Consider the following 22,206-nt stretch of genomic DNA (forward strand, 5'->3'; position numbering starts at 1 on the left):
AATTAAAGAAATTTTCCTCTATATATTCTTCATAATTTTTTTCTATTTTATAATCTTCAAATTTTTCATTTAATTTTTTAGCTATCTATAAAATAATATTTTTATCTTTTTTATAAATTTTATTTAAAATATTATATATCTCACTTATATAGTTTTTCATCTATAATTTATCTATATAAATTAATCCGTCAAAATATAAATTAGGGTCTAATTCAATAGGTAATAATTCCTTTTCCTATAATAATTTTACTAATGAATAACATTCTACAGATGTTATTTCCTAATTTTTAATAAATAACTAAAATAAATAATCAAATTCTCCATATAATATTGTACATAATGGATGTAAATGAACAATAGATCCTTCACTTTTATATTCCTATATCGAATTAATTTTCTATTCATTCTTTTTATTAATATAAATATTTTTCTATATGTCTGATCATCTTTCATTGTTTATTATTAAATTAACTTTATTTTTTGTATTTTTCTTTTCTTCTATGTTCTAAATAAATTCATGGAATTTTTCAGGATTATCTATTGTTGCTGATAATATAATAAATGGACATGTTATTAAATTTAATATTCTTTCATAATAAATACCAACTGATTCCTATGTAATACAATGTATCTCATCTAATATAATATATTTAAATTTTAAATGAATATTATTATACATTTCACAATTCATATATAATTCTTCAAAACATTCAGGTATAGTTATTAAAATATTACATGATTTAAAATTAAACATATAATCTAATGTATAAATACCATATACATTTCCATATCTTTTATATATATCTCCTGTTATCTATGTTATTAAAGTTTTAGTAGGAGAAATATATACTATTATTTCTTTTTTAATAATAATCTATTTCATAGCATAATATGATACTAATGTTTTACCACTACTTGTTGGCGCTACTACTATTATACTTTCCTTTTTATCTATAATATCTAACATATCTCTCTATCATTTATCAGGATAATATTCTAATATTCTTTCATCCTTTTCTGACTATATATTTCTAGGCATTAAATGACCTGCATATTTTATCTAAAATTCTATTCCAGTAACATCAATAGATTCTATTAATAAACTTTTTTCTATATCTTCATAATCTATTTCTTCTATATAATTTTTTATCATTAATCTAGCCATATTATGAAAATTTAATGATTTTAATATAGATAAAATCATAATAAATAATTTTTTAGGTAAATTTTTTATAAATCTTCTATATAAATCTAATATTATCATAATCAATTTAATAAAAATTTCTATATTCTAATCTATCCTATCATAATTTAAACAAACACGCTTTGCTCATGTTAATAAATATACATATCCATAAATATTAAGATCGATATCTTCTAATGGCGCTAAATAACCATCTAACATTCTAATCTTTTCTTCAAATAAATAATTATTATTATCTATTCCCTTTAAAAAATTTTTTAATTTATATAATTCTTTTTCTTTTAATTGTTCCTATATAGTATCATGCATCATCTATTTTTTATTAAATTTATTATCATAATCCCTTTCCTTATTTTTATTATATAAAATAATATCTCTTAATACTATTTTTCCAACCTATATAGCATCAGAATATTTTTCAATAAAAGAAAAATATTTTTGATCTGTAAAACTATTAATATTTTCAAATTTTAAAATAAATTTATATTTATTAAAATTTTTCATTTTTTTATTTTCTAAATCTTCATGTTTTTTATATTTTATTTCTTCTATTTCTGGTACATCTATTAATTTATTATTTATATTATATAAAATCATTTCTAATTCTTTATCCTTTATATAACTTATCTCAACTTTATCTAATACATCATCATAATTTAAATTTTTATATAATATTTCTCTATTGTTTATCCCATATTCATATTTAAAATTAAAAATTTTTATATATTCTTCACTATAATTATATATTGATAATAATGTAATATAAATATTTGAAAATAATTCTATATATTCATTAAAATTATCTATATTCTTTTCTATATAAATTTTAAATTGATTTATTTTATAATTATATAATGGAATTTTATTATATTTTTTAAATTCTTTATTATTTTTACTTATATAATTTAAAATATAAAAAATAATCTAATCATTTTTATTATCATATAATTTTTTAACTTTATTAAGTATTTCATTATCTATTTCAAATTTATTCTAAGATTTTATTTCTTCTTTTTCTTCATTTAAATATTCTCCCTATATATACATATGACAATATATTGAATTAAAATAATATTCAATATTCTTAATATTATAAACAGAAATTAAATTTTTATACTATAAATAAAATGTAATAAGATTTATATACATATTTTTTATTTTTTCATCATTGTTAAAACATATAAATAAATAACTATTATATTTTTTATTAAGTAAAGAAATAAAATTTTCATCATTATATTTTTTATATTTTTTTATTTCTTTTTTATATATTAATTCGATATATCTTTTATATATCTTTAAGTATGATGTTATTGCTTCATTTTCATAAAATAAATCTATTATAATAATATTTTTATTATATTGACTAAATTTTGTTATAAAATTTATACTTTTATCTAGTATTTTCTATAAATTATTAGAATAATTATAATAAAATAAAGAATTAATATCTATTATTCATGTTATAGATAAATCCTCTGTTATTGGTGCAAATATAGATTTTATCCTATATTTTGAATCTATTGTTATTGGTACTTCTTTATTTATTTTGTATATTTTATAGATATTTTTATCTTTATGATATGATACCTTTCTTGTTATAATATTAGTAGAAGATATTGAACTATTAACTTCACATATACTGTTGAAGTAATTTCTTCTTCTTTTACTTCTTCATCTGTTTCTGTTTTAATGTTCTTTCAATCATCAATTTCTTCATCAATTTCCATTAATATTTAAATTTATTACTTAGTTAAATTTGTCTTTGTGTTAATATATGATACTCTAAAAATCCAATATATGGCACTACTTCATATTTAAAATATATTATATCATTATTATTTAATTTTCAATATATCTATTTTTTTATATTCTATGCATCTTCTTTTTTTGTTATTACTTTATCGTAAATTACTTTTTCATATTTTGTACTTTTTACCATTACATATATATAAATCTATTTTATATTCCAATTAAAAACTGTTTCTAAATTTCCCATAATATTAATAATATATAAATTTTCCTTTTTCTATACTATATCTATATCTCCATATGTTACTCTTAATTTTTTATAATAAAAAACATTTGATACCATATATAATACTGAAATAATTCCTATATTTATTAATATTAAATTAAAAATTACTCCTACTCTGTCATTTAATATAGAAAATGAAACTTTTTGTTTTATATTTGTCATTAGTTAAAAATATCAATTTATAATAAATATTTATTTATTTAATATGATATAAAAAATATAAAAAATAAAGTAAACATTCTTATTACATCATCAAATCTATATGTCGTTGATGTATATATATTAGTTAAAATATCATATCTATTTTTTATTATATTACTTCTTCCCATTTTAATAACATCAGATAAGAAAATACAACATTCTCATATTACAGATACTAAATTAACTGTTATTATTATAGAAAAAATAAATAATTTTATTTCTAATACTTCATACTACTATATTTTATTTTTCTTTTCATTTTTTTGAATTGCAATACTATATTTTATCTTATCTTTAATTGCATTATGATATTTACTATATATTCTTTTAATTCAAATTATTTCTGCTAATATATAAATTCCATAAAATATATTTAATATCTGTCAAAATATCTAAATTTCTAAAAATAAATTATATTTTTCTATATTCAAAAATACAGCAAATAATATCTATAATAATAACATTATTATAAGAAAATATTTTGTAAACTTTATAAGCTTCTTGTACTAATCATGTAATAATAATCCTTTTAAACTAAATTTACATATTAATATATAAAATATCGACATATAGAAAATCATAAAAACAGAGTTTTTATATAAAAAATCAGATAAATAAATATTCATTTTGAATAATAAAGTAACTATAAATAACATATATATTAAACTATTATATATTATTAATATTGGAAAAATTTTCTATATTAAAGTGCATTTCTCTATATTATCTCCATATCTATAACAAGAAAGTATAATTTCTATTATAAATATTATTCCTAAAGATATTAAAATTATTATTTTTAAACATAAATCAATACCCATTTTTATTCCTAAAATAATAATGATGTTAAAAAAATAATAATTATTCTAAATTAAATAATAATGATGACTAACTTAGTATATTATGTTTTAAACAAAAATCAACATATCTATGACAAAAATATTCCTTATCTTCTATTTCATCAAATATTTTTCTATGATGATAATACGCATGACCAAAAACTCTATATAATCTTTTTAATATAGGAGTCATACTTTTAATAGATTTACTATCTATATCAGATCTTGAATTTGATAAATTTATATTTGTTATTAATTCTTGAAGATAATTTATATTATGCTTAATATAATTTAATGCAGAACATTCTTTATTAACAACATGTGATTTTCTACATTCTGTTGAGTTAGTCGCTACACATATAAATTCATACTCATTAACATTCATAATTTTACAATTACATTCTGAACCTAACCTAACATAATATTTAGAAAATGAAATACAAAATATTCTTATATATTCATATACATATGTTTCCTTAGAATATTCTTCTGGGGTGACTATTTTTATGTTCTTAAAATTTATTAATAATTCTCTCTATATATATTCTTGTAAATAAAAATAATTATTTTCATTCTTTATCTACTATTCTTTTATTTCTTCTAAACTCATTCCAATATAATTTTCCATTGTTGTTAATAAAACACAAACTAGTTTTAAATAATAAATGATTGATGAAAAAATAATTAAAATGGGTTATAAATATCCACAAAATATAAGTAAATTATCTGAATTTAATAATATTTATATTTGCGATGTTTTTTCCTATTTGTCAACTGTATGAGAATAGAAATTATGTTGAGAAACTGATACTACTTCTACTTCTCTTTGAATTTAGATAGAAAATACAATAAATACTACTATTAAAAAATTATCATTTATTTTAAGATAGATGGATTTATCTTATAGAATGATTTCTAAGAAAAATTTAATTAATAATGATATGCAAATATTAATAGTTTTAATAGACTCTATGATAGAAAAAATATATGAAAAATATGGTAAAGATGTTTATTCTACATTATATTATGATAATAACAATGATAATAATAATAAAATTTCAATTATAGAAACAAATAATCAAAATAAAACAATAAAAAAATTTATTTATGATAGAACTAGTAAAGAAATGACAAATATTGATATCGATACTATATAGATAAATGAAACAGTAACAAAAGAAATAAATTCAACTAATTTAAATACACAAGAATTAGATATTAGTTATGTAGATATAGACTTAATTAAAGAATCTAATGAATATGCAGATATAGTTCCTACTATAGATACATATGATAAAAAACATAAAGAATATGAAAATTTATATAATGAATATTTAAATAAATTAAAAAATGAATTTAATATAGAAAGACAAATGTTTATTAAATCTTCTAGTTTAAAATATAGTAAAAAATAGTTAAATATAATCGAAGGTATATATTTACATTATAAAAAACACGGAGTATCAAATGAATCAACTAATAATATTTATAATAAAGTTTGTTTTTTATTAGATAAACATGTTACAAGTTATATTTCATAAGTTAATTTTTTTATTTTTAACACTATCTTAAATTTAAAAAATGGATTTTGATGTGGTTAATAATCTTAAAGAAAAAGAAGGATTAGATATAGGAAATATATTTAATACATTTTTAAAAACTGAATATTTAGCTGAACTCAATGCATTCTTTAAAGATGAAAGTACTACTTTAGAAGTTGATTTTCAATATATAATAAATTATTCTAATTAGTTAGCTACAGAATTATAGAAAAATATTATTTATTATTATCCATATCTCATTCAAACTTTAAATAGTATTATGAATTCAAAAAATAAACAAGAAAATGATGAATCAATTTTTACTCAAACTTTTGATTTCTATCAATTAAATAATATAGAAGAAAAAATAGACTATAATATTTCCTTTAAAAATTTACCTTTAAGTGGTACTGTAAGAGATTTAAAATGTGAAAAATTAGGGTAGCTTTTATCTATCGCAGGAACAGTTACTAGAACAACAGATATTAGAAGTGAATTAAGTAGTGGAGTATTTGAATGCGTAGCATGTAATACTTTTTCAAATTTTATTAATCAAGAATATAAATATGTAGAACCAATATTTTGTTAGAATTCTAATTGTGGTAATAAAACAAAATGGTAGTTAAAAATTGATGCTAGTTAGTTTAGAGATTGGTAGTGTGTTAATATACAAGAAGATATTTCTTCAATTCCATTAGGTTCTATACCTAAAACTATAAAAGTTATATTAAAAAATGATTTAGTAGAATCTGTTAAACCAGGTGATAAATTAAATTTTATAGGATCATTAATAGTTATTTAGAATAAAAAATCCGCATTATTAAAAAAAGAAGAATATAAATTACAATAGTTATATAAAGAAAAAGGTAATGTAAGTAGTGATCAAGGTGTATAGAATATATTAAATAGTGGAATAAAAGAAATTGATTATAGTTTATATTTTCTTTGTTTTGGAGTATAGAAAAAAGAATCAAAAGATTGAAATAATTTAACAGAATATGAAAAAAATTTAATTACTAAAATGAAAAATGATAAGAATATTTATAATAATTTAAGTAATTCATTAGCTCCAGGAATATTTGGACATGAAGATATTAAAAAATCTATTTTATTATTAACAGTAGGTGGTACTGATAAAGTAACAGAAGAAGATAAAATTAAATTAAGAGGCCATATTAATATTTTATTAGTCGGAGATCCATCTACTAGTAAAAGTCAGTTTTTAAAATATGTATGAAGAATTAAGGATAGATGTATATATACAGGAGGTAAAACTAGTACTGCAGTTGGTTTAACAGCATCTGTTGTAAGAGATAGTTCAACTAATGATTTTACTATTGAAGCAGGTGCATTAATGTTAAGTGATGGTAGTATATGTTGTATAGATGAATTTGATAAAATGGAAACTATAGATAGATCTGCTATTCATGAAGCTATGGAATAGTCAACTATTACTATAACAAAAGCTGGTATAAATGCTACATTAAATGCAAATACTAGTATATTAGCAGCTGCAAATCCTTTATATGGTAGATATGATAAAAGAAGATCTTTAAGAGAAAATATTAATTTACCTTCTAGTTTAATATCTAGATTCGATTTATTATTTATTATAGTTGATGAATGTGATGAAATGATAGATTATTCAATAGCTAAACATATGATAGATTCTCATATAAATAAAGAAGAAACATTATAGAAAACTTGTTACTCAGAAGAAGAAATAAAATTATATATAAATTATGTTAAATAGTTAGTACCTGTAATGACAGAAGAATCTAAAAAATTATTAGCAAAAAATTATAGAATATTAAGATAGAAAGAATTAACAAGTTTAAGAAATATTTATTGTAATGATGTTACTAAATGGAATAATAGAATGACTGTTAGACAATTAGAATCATTAATAAGAATATCTACGGCTATAGCTAAAATTCATTTAGATACAGAAATAAGACCATGTTATGTTGATGAAGCTATTAGATTAGTTACTTCAAGTATATTAACTATGAAAAATTAGAATAATGAAAAAATAGAATTGGGAACAATGGAAGATAAAATAATAGATATAGATTATAATGAATATAATAGAATATCAAATAGTTTAATATTTCAAATGTAGATAAGATAGAATGAAGTTAATGAAGGAAAATATACTAAAAAAGAATTAATTGATTTTTATTTAGAAATATTAGAATAGGAAAATTAGTTAGAATCATTAGAAGATATAAAAAATAAAGAAATATTATTAGAATATGTTATACAAAGATTAATAAATAAAGATTTTGTTTTAATAAATTATGAAAATGAAAAAATAGGTATACATATGAATTTCGATATTTAGAAAGATAATGAAGAAGAAAAAGAAATTAAACATAGAAAGAAAAAAGATAAAAAAGAAATTATTAATCAAGAGGAAGAAGATGTTTTTACATTTAAATAATAAGGAATAATAATGAAGCTTTTAATTAATTATTTATTATAATATTTCATAATATAACTATATAATGAATTCTTTTCTAAGTTTAATCTATCTATAGGATAAATAAAAAATCATCTTAAAGTTTTTACAAATATAACAGTTGGTTTATTATTTAAATATTCAAATAATATTTTTTCTATTTGTTTATATAATATTTGATTATTTAATATATAAATACATATTGCATTTAATATAAAATATTGTTTTTCTAAATTCTATTTTATTTTTGGTAAATTAATAAATTCTAATAATTTTTCTATATAAGTATAATTTCTATTAATTAAAATATAATTAAAATGATCTAATATTTTAAAATAACTTTCTATATTTTGTAGATTTTTATTATATAAAAATTTAAATTTAATATCTTTATGCATTCAGTTATTGGAAATATTTATTATTTCTTTAGTATTATATCTTTGAATATTTTTATAATTAATAAAAGAATTTTGTATATATCATAAATTACTAAAATTCTAATTATATACTTGATTTTTTAAATTTATAATTCTATATAAATGCCAATAAGAATAATTCTTTAAAAGATATTCTATAGTTCTATCTAAATCTTTTATTGTATAATTATATTCTTTTATTAGCATTGAAATATCATCTTTTTCTATTAAATAATAAATAAAATATTTTATTAAAATAAATCCTTTTCTTTGAAATAAATCTATATCTATATTATCTTTAATATAGATATTATTTATTTTATAATATTTTTCTATCTAATTTAAATTTTCTTTTAAATTACTGTTATAATGTTCATTCTTTTTTCTTTTATGATAAGATAAAAAATCTTTAAATACATCTAATATTTTTATTAAATCTTTTCAAATTATTTCTAGAGAACCATATTTTTTTAAAAATTCCCATATTTTAATATATTTTTGTTCTTTATCAGATATGAATAATAAATCATTATATAATTTTATAATATCTTGTAAATAACAATCTTCATTTTCATAAGATATATCATAATTTTTTATTATTGGAAGAATGATAACAGTATTTTCATCATTCTATAACATGCATAAAAATTTTAAATAATATATAGGATGCTTTTTTAAAATTTCTAAATATTTTGGTAAATAACTTATTTGTTTTTTATTTATTAATAATACTATATATTTATATAATATCTAAGTATTTTCTATTATATATTTATTATTATTTAATATTTCTATTATAATTTTTATATGTTCTACTACATTTAATGTCATTAAAAAATTTATTATAATTTTTACTAGATCTTCATTTAACCATTCAGTATTTAAATTATTTTCTAAATACTATATAAAGGATCTATTTAGATCTATACAATTTACTTCTTTAATATTAACTAATCTACATATAAGTCCTATAAAAAAATAATTCTAATTCTATGTTTCATTATACAAATCTAAACAGATTATTATAATTTTTTCTAATTTATTAGATAATAAGTAAAAATAAATAAGTTTTTGATTTATCTATTTTTTATCTATTATTACTTTATTAGAATTTTTTTCATAATATTTTATAATGTATTTATAGTTATTTAATTCTATAGAAATCATTTCTATAATATTTATTCAGTCTATTGGAAAGTTTTTATCTAAATTTTTAAAACAAATTTCTGCTTCATTAAATTTCTAAATTTTTATAAAATATATTGTCTTAATAAGAAGTAAAAATTTTTTATTTTTGTTTTTCTTTGTATATTCAGTTATTATTTTCTCTAATTGAGTTATTTTGTTATTATTAATCAATGATATTATTTTATTTAAATTTGTCATAATAATATTTTTATTTTTTTTTTATTTTTTTAAAAAAAGAAAATAAGATAAAAATATAAAATATAAAAATAAATAAGATTGAGTTAAAAAATATATTGATTTATTTGTGTTTTATTTTTAAACATTAAATTAATAATGAAAAAATATAAAAATAATAACAAAAGAATAAAATTAGAAGAAAACGATGATTAGAAAGAAATAAACGAAAATAATATAAAAAAATAGAATAGTATAGAATATATAGATACCGAAATATTTGAATTATATAATAGATGTATTGAATTATTAAATAAAAATAAAATAACATAGTAGAATACATGAAATTTAAAATTAATAGATTATATAGAAGAAATAGCATTAGAAAAATAGGAAAATAATTTTTAGAAAGCAGGTATAGTTTTAGAAGCATCTGCTTAGATATATTCTACTAGAATAGATACTATTTATTCTGATACATATAAATTTTTAACAGGATTAGGAGATAATAAAAATGAAAAAGATAATGAATCAAATGACACGGAAGAAGATAAAGAAAATAGAAAATATAAAAATATAAAAAGTAAAACAATTACTAATATTAATTAGATAAATTTATCTGAAAATATTGAACATAATATAGAATTAAATAGATTTTATTATAAAATAACAAATAATAATCCAAATTATTTATTATCTAATAGAATAAAATATAATGAATATTTAATAGAATAGAATATTTAGAATAAAAATAATTTAGATATTTTAAAAATGAAAAATTATATTGACTATAAAGATAAAGATCTTAAAATAAATAAAATTAAAAAATAGGAAAATATTTTAAATGATATATCAAATGATATTTCAGTATCAAAAATAGAAAATTTTAATAATGAAATAATAGATCAATCATTAGAATTAAATGTAGAAAATATAAAAGAAAATAGTTTTAAATCTGATAGTAAAATATATGAAAATAAAAAAGAAAAAATATAGAATGAAATAATAAATTTTAATGAAATAAATATAGATATAGAATGAATATAGAAAATAGGAAGAGTAGGTAAAAGTAAAGTATTAAAAAAAGTAAATACTAAAAAATATTTTAATACTTTAGTAGATATAGATAATTTATTTATAATAAAAAATAATAAAATAGAAAATAAAGAAAATACTTTAATATAGTTTGATGATATTGATAATACTATATATAATAATTCTAATAATATGGAATATGATAAAGATCAATTGAATAATAATTAGACTCAGATTATTAATATTAATGAACTAACTGTGGGAATAGATAATATTGATATGTTTTCTAAATATATTGATATAAAGATATTAAAAAATAATATTTATAATCTTATAAAAAGTGGAATAAATAAATTTAGTGATATTATAATTAAATGTAATACAACATCTTCTTATTGTTTTATTACATTATTGCATTTAATAAATGAAAATAATTGAGAAATATAGGATATAGAAAATAAAGATATATATGATTTTTTTATTATTATTTAAATTATTAATAATATTTAACTTAATTTGTTTATAAAATATAAAAATAAATAATTTATTTATGATTTTATTATAGTGTCATTCATATCCTATGAATAAATATGATCTCATTCTTTATTATTTATATAATATATATTGATAATACCACCAGAAGCACCATCTCTTTTTGTAGCAAAATATATAGCTTTTTTTCCTAATTCTATTGCTTCATCTAATTCTAAATCAAATTTATAATCTGTATCTAATATACCATATGCATAAATAGAACCAGAGCCTACACTGAAATAATTATTTTCTATTCTATTAGCATGATCATCTATGTAATATATTTGAAATTTTCTAATATCATCATATCCACATATCATAGTACCCATACTTAAACCATAACCTTTATATTTATAAATATAATTAGATAAAATTCTACTTGCTTCTAAAACATTATCGGTAGAATTTATATTATTTTTTTCTATTCTTTTTAATCTTAATTCTGCTGCTAATATTTTTTCTCAATATGCGCAATCAGCAGCTCCACCAGCCATAGTTCCTAAAATTCTTTTTCCTATTCTTAAAACTTTATGAACTGTATTTGATCTAACAACACTTCCTGCAGATGCTCTTGAATCTACAGCTACTATTATTCCATCTTTAAATTTCATTGCTAATGTAGTAGTACCTTTAAAAAATTGAAAATTATTTTGTTTTGGATATATTGGAGTTTCTACTGACTATATATTTGTTTTTATTCTCATATCTTTTGATATAAAATCTAAATTTAATTTTTCCATTTTTATTATTAGTGTTAATTAATTTTATTTTGAAAATATAATATTTTTAATTTATTTAATGCATTTTCTATATTATTATATGTATTTATATTATATTTATTTATTATATCATTTAAATATTTTATTTTAATTTCTAAATATAGAATAATATTTTCTTTTGTTATTAATATTTCTACAATTTCTATTAATTTATTTATTTCATTAAATATATTTTTTATTTATTACAATAAAGTATATATTAGAAAATGTATTTTCTAATAATATATTATTTATTTTTATATAATTTTCAATTATTTCTATTGAATTAATTATATAAATTTTCTAATTCTAACTATTAATTTTATTATAAAAAAATAATTTAAAATTTATTTCATCTATATTTATTTTTATATTATTATTTATATTAGAAAAATTAAATATTTCCTAATTATAATTACATTTTGTTAATATTAAATATTTTCCAGAAACTAAACTACATTTAGATATATTTCCTATATTAATATTTATAAATAAATTTTGAAATTGATTTATAGTAAATTTATTATTTCCAATTTTTATTAAATAACTAACTAAAAATCTTATCTATCTTCATAAGAATCCATTAGCTTTAAAATAAAATATTATATAATTTTTTATTTTTTCTATATTACAATCATATATTATTCTAATTCTACTATAATTTTTTTCTTTTTTTAATTTACAAAAATTTGTATAATCTAATTCTTTATTTTTTATTATAGTTAAAGCAGTATTTATTTGATTAAAATCAAGATCTATATATGGTAAATAATATTTATATTCTCTTGAAATACAATCATACTATGCATGAAAATCTTCTTTATTACATATTCAAAAATTTATTATTTTAATATCATCAGGTAATTCATTATTTATAGATAAATAATTATTTAGTTTTATTATTTTAAAAGATATTATATTACCAATTGCAGAAACTTCGGAATCTGTTCTAGAAGATCTTGAATAATCTAATGGTGGATAAGTAGTTCATTTTCTTTTAAACAAAATTTTGAATAAAATATTTTCAACAGTATTAATTTCCTATCCATTAAATGAAAATCCTGAATAATTATGACCTAAATAAGATATTGAAAAAATTATTTTTACTCAGTTTGTTATTTTATTAATTATTTTATTATTTTCATTTTTTATTTTAATATTTTCTGAAATTTTTCATTTTATATAATTTCTATTCATGAAAATTATGATAAAAATATAAAATTAATATAATTTTTCATTTTTTATAGAAATTAATTTAACACAAAAATATGAAAATATTAAACTTAATAATATTATTTTTTGTTATATTTGAAGGGTTATGTTTAGAAAGAGATATTTATTTAGATAAAACAACTAAAAATATATTAATAGATTCAAATAATGAGTATGAAATATATAAATTAGAAAATAATAGTTGTGAATTAATATATAGAGAGAAAATAGGTAAAATAGTTAGAGATAAATTGAATATTTTTAAATTAATATTAGATAAAGAAGAATTTTTAAGTGAAATAAAATTACCAAAGAATTATATAATATATCCAGATAGTAATAGTATTATAGAAGATATAGATAATGAAAATACTATAAAAAAAGAAGATAAATTAATAGAAGAAAAGGATTTAATATTTTGTATAGGAAGAAGTGAAAATACAAATGCTTTTTCAATATTTTATGGAATAGATTTACATAATAGTTAGGAAATAAAGTTAGAAAATAAGGAAAATAATACAATACAAGATAATAAAAATAGTAATTTATTTTATATATACTTAAAAGAACATGATATAAAATCAGATAAAATATAGATAAACATAGAATGTTATGATAATAATGATAATATATAGGAGAATAATGTTTATAAATTTAAAACAATTCCTATAAAAAATAAATATTTATTAGAATTTGAATAGGAAGTAATTACTACTTAGCCATTTATTATTTTTTATAAAAAAGAATAGAGTAAAGAATGTTTAATATCAATTATATATAATGATATTTCAAATCCATTTAAATTATCTAAGGAAATAGTTACATCTGTTTTAATTAAATAAAATTCAATTTTGTTTATAAAATACTTTTTATTAATTTATTATCTAAAAATTTTGAATATTTTTTTTAAAATCATATCAATTTTTAGTCAATTTGTGTTATTTAACTAACATAAAAATAAAAATGAATAACAACAAAATTATATATATAATGATAGCAGGTTTTTTAGTAATGCAAGGTCAAAAGTTATTTTGTGAAAGTAAATAGAATATATTATCAGCAGCTTATTATTTACCATTTGATCTTATTACAAGTTACCATAACTGTATCATGTCTATTTTATATAATAAGTGTAATACATACGAAGAATGTATAAATTTTCAATTATCAGATTTAAATGGTTAGGATATTTAGAGTGATACTAAAACTTAGTTAGTATCAAAAATAGATGAATAGGAAGGTTTCCATTCATCATTAAAATTTTTTTCAACAATATTATTGGAACTTATAATTAATTCTGAAATTGATCCAAAGAATAAAATTATACCTAAATATCTTTCAATAATATTTTTTCATAATAAAGATTTATATTTTAATATGTGTGCAGATGAAGAGAAATATATGAGCATTAGTTTTTTAAAAGAATAGGAAAACATAAACAAATTATTAACAGATTTTATACCATTTATAAAATATGAATATATAGAATCAAAGAATAAACTTAAATGTATTGAACTACTTGATGAAGAAAAAAAGAAAAAGGAGGAAGAAGATAAAAAGAAAGGAGAAAATGAAGATAAAAAGGAAGATAATGAAGATGAAGATATATTTTTTCAAGATGAAGAAGATGAAAAAATGATGAAAAATACTATGAATCAAAAAATATTAGATTTATATATTACTAATAAAGAAAATAAAACTAAAAAGGATCCTAAATCAGAACTTTTTTCTTAGTTATCAGTAGGATTTGATACTATTAATTTAGAAGATTATTTTGAATAGAGTATATTTCAAGGATTTGATGTGATTATATCTAAGTAGTCATATCCAGTAACAATAGTATAGACAAAAAACTCAACATATTATTCTTATTAGTTATTTTTGTTTAGTGAAGATTATCAACCAATAGAAGTAAGTATAGATATAATATCAAATGATAATTAGAATGATTACATAGAAAATATAGACAAAATATTTACTAAAAAAACAGATAAATTTTATACTATAACTAGTGCACCAGTAGTATTACCTTCAGGTCGTTTTTGTTCAAAAGAACATCCAGGATTAATTAAAGAATTATATGAAGCTTCATCAGGATTAAAAACAACATTAAATATGGAAGATATGAAAAAATATGCAGCAGCATCCGTATATTAGATATCACAAAATGAAATAAAAATGGGATCAATATTTTTACCAACAGGAAATTTAGAATGTGTTATATCAGATTAGCAAAAAATAATAAATAATGAATTTAAAAATTTAATAATAAAATTAAGAGTAGTACATAGAAAATTTCCATTAGATACAGAAGAAAAAATAAATTAGCATTTAGAACCAACTGTTGGTATGATAAGTTTTAAAGGAGATTCGGATAAAGTTCATTTTACAAGTCTAATAGATTTATATAAAACAGAAAGTGAAAAAAGATATCCATATTTTACAAATCAATTAGATTATAGAAAAACATTTATTGGAAATGTAAAGACATATATTATATTAGCTGTTTTATTAATTATATTTGTTTAGTTAGTCGCAAAATATTAGGATAAAATTTCTAAAATTTTAGATAATACAAGAATACAAACTCAAACTCCAGTAGAAGATAGTCAAGAATATGTTTTCATGGATAATTAAGTAACATTATTTCAATTACACTTATTTTATAATATTAAAAACACAAATAAGAAATAAAATTAAATAATAAAAATAGATGAATGAAATTATTAAAATTACTGATTGTATATCTAAAATATTAATAACACATACAGAAAAATTAAATAATAAATAGAAAGAATATATAAAAGATTTATTATATTTTTTTCCAAATTCATATTATTATAATAGAGGAGATGTAAAATTAGAAAAATTTATGGAATTATCATATAAAAACAAATTTACAGATATAATATAGTTATGTTTTAATAATAAAGAATTAGTACATTTTTTACATATAAAATTACCATATGGTCCTATGGTTATGTATAGAATAAGTAGATTTATATTAAGAAAAAATATAAAAAATAGAGGAGAAGAAACAGGACATATACCTGAAGTTATATTTAAAGGATTTGATGATGATAATAACAATAGTCTTAATTTTATTAAATAGAAAATAAAAAATAATCTTTAGTCATTATTTGATAAAAGAGAAAATTATTTAGGTAGATAGATAATATGTTTTAAATGATATAAACAATTTATATTTATTAAAAAATATCGATATTTATTAAAAGATTAGAAAGTTTTTTTATAGGAAATAGGTCCATAGATAACTATAAGAATATAGATTTATAGAGAAAATATATTAAAAAATATATATTTATATAATGAATTTAATATGAGTAGAAAAGAACGAAAAGAAATATGAAATAAAATTTAATTTAAAATTATTTATAATATTTGAATTTTGTTTAATTTTATTTAATTTTATATAAAGTGGTGTCTGTTAAAAATAATAATTATATATTTTTTTATGTTATTATTATTTTAAATATGAACTTAAACATAAACTTAATATTAATAATATTTATTATCAGTAGAATAAAAAATATAACAGATAAAGATAAATTAAGTCAATATAAAAATAATATTATTAATAATTTAAATCAATTAGAAAAAATAATTAAAAATGAAGATTTATTAAATAATTTTTTAGATGAAGAAAAATGGAATTTATATAATGTATTTCAAAATCTTCAAAGATTATATGATGAAAAAACACCTTATATAAATCATAATATATTAAAAGAAAAAATAATTAATATCAAATAGAATATTAAAAATATAATTTCATTGGGAGTTAATAATGAAAATGAATTAAATAAATTATTAACAATAATAAATAATAGATAGTTATATGATCAATCAGACTGAATATTATCAGATAAAGAAATAGAAGAAATATTTAATAAAGCAGAAGTAGGATTTTATAATAGTTTATTATAGAAATCAAATAGTAATATGGGATTAATGTTTTCTATAGACTTGTTTAATAATTATATTAGATTATTAGATAAAATAAAAATAGATAATAAAATAATAAAATATAATCTTTTTGATCAAAATTCAACTGATAATATAAATATAGATTGTGATTATAATAAAAAATTTAGAATAAATTTAATTATAAAAGTTTTTTTTAGAAGATAATATGATTGAAAATTTTAAATTACAAATTAAAAACAATATATTAAATAACCAAAATAAAAAAAATATATTAAATAATATATTTAATAATGATATTTCTAATTTTTTAGATTCAATAAAAAATCAAAACATGTTTGAAATAGAAATATATACAAAAGATATTTTAAAATCTTAGAATTTTAGAGATAATAGTTTACATGAAATAGCAAAAAATATAAAGGAAAAATCTAATGATAATATTATAATTAATAACTTTATATATAAACTAAATGGATTTTATTTATTTATAAAAGATGAAATAATAAAAGATAAAGCATTTGTAAAAGATATAGATATAAATATTTCTGAAGAATTTAATGCTGGATATGATAATTATATTAATCATTTTAAAAATATTGAAATTCCTTGAAAATTAATATATTCATGTGTATACTATAATATAAATGATTTTTTAGAAAAAGAATTAAAATCTAATATAAAAGGAAAAATAAAAACATATAAAGATAATTTACTAAATATAAAAAAAGCAATAGATGAAAAAACATTTCAAATTTAGAATATATCTATTAACATTACAAATAAAAATAAATGAATAACTGCAATATTTTTACTTATATTAGTTATATTTTCAATTATTATAATAATTATATTTTGTTCTAAAGAAAAAACGAATAAGTTTATCATTTAAAATTAAAAAATAAATAAATAATAAATTTTAACACAAAATATTATAAATTATGAAGTTAAACTTAAAAATCATATTAACAATATTTATTATCAGTAAAATAAAAAATGATACAGATAAATACAAATTAGATCAATATATAGACATTATTGTTAAAAATTTTAATGAATTAGAAAATATAACTAAAGATGAGAATTTACTAAGTATTCTTCCAAATATTAAAAAATGAAATATACATAATGTTTTTAAAAATATTGAAAGATTATATAATAAAAATACATAGGAACTTAATCATGAAATGTTAAAAGAAAAAATAAAAAATATTTTATAGAATATTAATAATATTGTTTCATTAAAATATATTAAAAAAGAAGATAAAAATCAATTAAAAGATTTATTAAATAAAATAGATGAAATAAAATTAGTTGATCAATCAGACTGAAAATTATCAGATGAAAAATTAAAAACAATATTAAATAAATCATATGTAGGATTTTATAATGAAGATAAGACTATAGGAGAATCAAATAGTGAAAAAGGATTTGCATTTAATATAGAAAAAGGAATTGATTGATATCAATTATTAGAAAAAATAATAATAGATAATAAAGAAATAGAATATAATGTTATTGATCAAACTATAACACATTTACCAGATATAGATGAAAATGGTATAATACTAAAAATTTCTTTAAAAAATAAAGATATATTTGAAGAATTTAAATCAAAAAATTATAAATAATAAAAGTTATAAAAGAACTATTAAAAAATATATTTACTACTAATATGGGATTTGAAAATTTTTCTAAATTAATGATATCGGAAAAAATTTCAATAAAAATAAATTATAAATATTTAGAAAAATCCGATAAATATAAAAATAGTGATTTATATAAGTTAGCATTAGAAATAAAAGAAAAAACAAAAGATAATGATATAATGGATAATTTTATAAAAAAATTAAATGGATTTTTTTTATTTTCATTAGAAGAAATAGATAAAATTAAAAATCATGTAAAAAATACAGATAAAAAAAAATCTTTCTAATACATTTAATAAAAATTATGATGATCTCATTAATAGTATTATAAATAATAAAAAAATTAGGTCATTGATTATATTCAAAAGTTAATTATAATATAAATGATTCTATTGAAAAACAATTAACATTAATTATAAAAGAAAATATTAAAACATATAAAGATAATTTAATAACCCTAATAAATATAATAAAAGAAAATATATTACAAATTTAGAATATAATTGTTGATTCTGAAGAAAAAATTAATTATAAACTAATTATAACAATCATAATTATAGTTATAATCATATTATTAATATTTTTTATTATTTTATATATAGTCTATAAAATAAAAATAAAAAAAGTTTACATTTAATAATAAACAATAAAATAAAATAATTAATTTTACAGTTTTTATTTATTATAATTAATAAATTAAGAAAACTAACTAATATATAATAATAAAATATCATTTAATTTTATTTAATTTTATATAAAGTGGTGTCTGTTAAAAATAATAATTATATATTTTTTTATGTTATTATTATTTTAAATATGAACTTAAACATAAACTTAATATTAATAATATTTATTATCAGTAGAATAAAAAATATAACAGATAAAGATAAATTAAGTCAATATAAAAAAAATATTATTAATAATTTAAATCAATTAATTAAAAAAATAAATAATATCAAATAGAATATTAAAAATATAATTTCATTGGGAGTTAATAATGAAAATGAATTAAATAAATTATTAACAATAATAAATAATAGATAGTTATATGATCAATCAGACTGAATATTATCAGATAAAGAAATAGAAGAAATATTTAATAAAGCAGAAGTAGGATTTTATAATAAAAATATAATAAATTCAAATAGTAATCGAGGAATAGAATTTCATTGAGAATTATTTATAAACTTTAAAGTTTTATTAGATAAAATAGAAGTTAATAAAAAAGAAATAAAATATAAAATTATTGATCAAATTTCAAATTATAAAAAATATAGAGATTTTAATGAAATAGTAATAGATACGTTAACAACAATAATTTCTTTGGATAATAATATAATTAAAAATTTTAAATCAGAAATTAAATATAATATTTTAAACAATAAAGATATAGTATAGGAATTTAAAAATATATTTAGTAATAAGAATACTATATATTTTTTAGAATCAATAAAACATCGAAATACATTTTCTATAGTAATATATTTAAAAAAAAATTAAAAAACCTAATAATTTCACAGATAGTAAATTATATAGGATATCAAAAAATATAATGGAACAATCTGTGTCTGATAGTATAATGCATAAATTTATTGATAAGTTAAATGGATATTGTTGATTTATAAAGAATGAAATAGATGAAATTAAAGAATATGTAAAATCTATAAATAATAATATTTCAAAAGAATTTAATATAGAATATAATAATTTTATTCAAGATTTTAAAAATTTAGAATTATATACAGTTTTTAATTATTCAAATATTTTATATAATATAAATGATTTTTTAAAAAAAGAATTTGACCTAATTATAAAAGAAAAAATAAAGACATATAAAGATAATTTACTAAATATAAAAGATACTATAGATGAAAAGATATTTATCAATATTAGAATCTTAGATAAAAGTAAATTAATAATAATATTTATTGTTATTATATTGATATTTTTTGTTATTGTTGTTATATTTTATAAAAAAAGAAAGAGAATATTTTAGAATAAAAAATGAAATAATTAATTTTATATTATTTTATTTTTATATATTTTTATATATTTAAATACCTATAAAATTTAAATATTTTTAAAGATTTTACTTTTAATTAAGTTTTTAGTAATAATTATTTTTTTTAAATTATCATATTTAAAATAAATTTATAAACTAATCTTTTTTAAATTTATTTCTTAAATATACCACTGTATTTTTATCATAAATTATAAGATATTTATAATAAATAATTAATAATTTTTAATTATAAAAATATTTTTTTATATCATACTTATTACAAATTCCATCTTCATTTTTTTATTCATCTTTTTTTAATTTATTCTAAAATATTTACACTATTGAATAAATTTTTATTGTTAAGATATCAAATATATATAACAATGCTTATCTATATTAATTGATATATTATATAATACTAATATATCTTAAATATAACTTTATAATTGAAAATACAAATATTATTGTTAATTAATAGAATAATAAATATAGATATAAATTTATTGTTACTATATATCTATAATTATTTTATATTAGATTTTATACTATTATACTATATAATCTAAAAATAGTTGAAAAGTAGAAATTTAAATTTAAGAAAAAAATATTTTAATTATTATTTTCAAAATTAATTATTTAATAAATATAAAGATATATTATTAGAACACTTATATTCATTATATTCATTATTTATAGTATTTTCTTTTTTATATTTTATATTTTGAGATAATAGAAAACTAATTATAAGAAGTTCACCTGAATTTAATTTAACCATAAATTTAAAGTTATTAATTTTATAGATTTCACCCATAATAAGATCATTAAATTCAATAAAATATGATATATACTAATATTTAGGATTATTAAAATCAATAGAATAAATATTTATAATTTTTTTATTAATATTTGATTTTAATATTATATAAGTAAGATCATTATTATTTAAAATTATTATTGAAGAAAAGGATTTAGATAACTACTAAATTTTTATTGAATAAATATTTTTTAA

General features: G+C 16.1%; 1 pseudogene; it reads right to left on the minus strand.

The window, feature by feature from the left end:
* Positions 1-4,732: 4,732 nt before the first annotated feature.
* Positions 4,733-22,206, minus strand: part of LOC125290453 — a 62,827-nt pseudogene continuing 45,353 nt past the window's right edge.

This window comes from Alosa alosa, unplaced genomic scaffold (assembly GCF_017589495.1).
Source record: "Alosa alosa isolate M-15738 ecotype Scorff River unplaced genomic scaffold, AALO_Geno_1.1 AALO_1.0_unplaced_5, whole genome shotgun sequence".
Taxonomy (NCBI): domain Eukaryota; kingdom Metazoa; phylum Chordata; class Actinopteri; order Clupeiformes; family Clupeidae; genus Alosa; species Alosa alosa.